The following is a 2,591-nucleotide window of genomic DNA, read 5'->3' on the forward strand; positions in this document are numbered from 1 at the left end:
ACTATTTTTATACATCTTGTTTATTGTTAGTATCATTATTACTGATTGCAGCTAATAATACAAACTATCATTGTAGATAATATAGAAAGTAGAAAAGAGTATGCAGAAAAGATTTTTAAAAAGTGACCCCCTCATAGTAGGTTGAATGGTAGCCCTGGAAAACGTATGTCCACGTCCTCACCCCAAGAAGCCTGTGAATATGGCCTTTTTTGGAAAAGGGTCTTTGCAGTTGTGATCAAGTTCAAGGTCTCGACATGAGCCCATCCTGGGTTACCTGGAGGCCCCGAATCTAATAGCAAGTGTGCTTATACGAGACGCACGGAGGAGAAGGAGGAGGAGGCCACGTGGGGACAGAGGCAGGCAATGGGGTGATGCGGCCGCAGCCCAGGAACATCTGGGGGCCATGATGCTGGGAGAGGCGGGAAGGCCCCTCCCCCAGGGTCCTGCCGACACTTGATGTCAGATTTCTGGCCTCTAGGACTCAGAGAATAAATTTCAGTTGTTTAAAGTCGCCGAGTTTGTAGTCATTGTTTCAGCAGCCCCTGGAAATGACTACTGACCCCAATCCCCTCAGTCAGGGTGGGTCCTTGCTGACGTCCTCCGGCCTGAATCTTGGTGTGCGCCTGTGAGTTTGCGTGGGTGTGTGTGTGAGTGTGTATTACAGCCGACAGACCTTGCAGTAACTTCATTAAAAAAAAAAAAGATTTCACGAGAATTTTCTCATTTTATCAAATATTTTTTTCAGAATTTACTTTTTTCTGATTACAAAGTACATATTAAAACATGCCTATTGCATAAAATTTGGAAACTAGGAAAATATATACATAAGGAATAGAAATTACGTTTGAGCTGCCAACCAAAAAATAACATTCACTTTTGTGGTTTTCTCCTAGGTGTGTGCTTTGGTTGGACTCCTACCAGGATATGTAAAATAGTACAGCCACTCTGGAAAACAATTTCCTGAAAACAAAACAAAAAACCAAACAACTAAACATGACCCTCCTGGGCACTCATCCCAGAGAAGTGGAGACTATGTCCACCCAAAAACCTGCATACCTTGCTCACAGCAGCTTTCTTTGTCACGGCACAAAGCTGGAGATCCCGGGTGAAAGGTCAGGCCAACCATGGCCTACGTAGCATGGATAACACAACAAAAAGGAAGAAACTGTTGTCACATAGAGCAACCTGGGTGGATCTCAAGGGCATTATGTCGAAAAAAAGTCAACCTTACAAAGTCACATGCTGTACAATTCCATTCCTATAACCTCCTGGGATGGACAACCTTACAGACACGGAGAACAGTGGGCAGGGATGGTGAGGTGGGTGTGACCTGGGGACGGCTGGGGTGGTGAAGTAGCTCTGGACCCTGACGGTGGCAGTGGTTGTATCCATCCACACACAGGGCAACATGACATGGAGCCACCTGCACATGCTGTTCCAGTGTCAGGTTCCAGTTCCCAAGTCGCTGTTGTTACATAAGATGCAGTCACTGGGGGAACTAGGTGAAGGGCCCACAGGGCCTCCCTCTACTGTCTTTGCAACTTCTTGTAAATCAGTATTTATAATATTTCAAAATAAAAAGTAAAAAAATCCTGCTAGAACAACAGAAGCCACCCTAGGCACTTTAAACAGATGGTTTATACCGAACCCCGGCCCACAGGCCATGGAAACATAGAAAAGCTGAAGCAGAGCCTGGAGCCACTCTCACCCCTGGGGTGTCAGAGGAGCTGAGATTTCTGGAGTTCTGGGGTCGGTCCCCTGGCCCAAGCTGGGATCACCAAAGCGCAGGAAGTGGAGAAATCCTGGCCAACCCCCAGCCTCTCAACCGCTACTCTCCCTTTGGCCAAATGCAGCTGGAAGAGGTCTCCTCCCGAGATACAGAGCGGGGGGACAAGGGAGGGTCCCGGGGTCCATGCACATCCGGTGTCGTCAGATGGGCGGGGGTCACAGCATGCTTGTGCTTCCACTTCTTGTCTTACATCCCAGGGTGGCCACTTCCCTTCGCATTAACTGTCTTCAGAAGCACGCTTTAGGCAGCTACCGTGTTTCCCCGAAAATAAGACCGGGTCTTACATTAAGTTTTGCTCCAAAAGACGCTCTAAGGGCTTATGTTCAGGGGATGTCATCCTGAAAAATTGTTAGGGTTTATTTTCCGGTTAGGTCTTATTTTTGGAGAAACACATATCACCGTTGGTGTGAGTATTATAATCTCAATCCCACACCTCCCACCTTAACAACGCAGTGACAAACATCTTTGGGCGTCAATGTTTGGGGCATCGGCCATGATTTCTTTAGGGGACATCCTGTAAGAGGAGTTTCAGGGTCAATGACTCTTTGCTCTTTTAAGACCTGACAGAGAGCCAACTTGCTTTCTGGAAAGGTCCCACTGAGTATAGGCAGAGGGCCTGTCTTCGGCACCTTTGACACCATCGAGCATTGTCCTTGAGAGAATATTTGCCACGAGGTACCTCCCTGCAGTCCGGTTCCTGCTGCTGGATGACGGTCCTCTGGGGACACAAGGAGAAGGCCAGCACGTCACCTGTGCATCCTGTGCGTCAAGACTCAGACATTCCTCAGGGAACTGGGAGCTT

The sequence above is a fragment of the Rhinolophus sinicus genome, linkage group LG02 (genome assembly GCF_036562045.2).
Source record: "Rhinolophus sinicus isolate RSC01 linkage group LG02, ASM3656204v1, whole genome shotgun sequence".
Classification (NCBI taxonomy): Eukaryota; Metazoa; Chordata; class Mammalia; order Chiroptera; family Rhinolophidae; genus Rhinolophus; species Rhinolophus sinicus.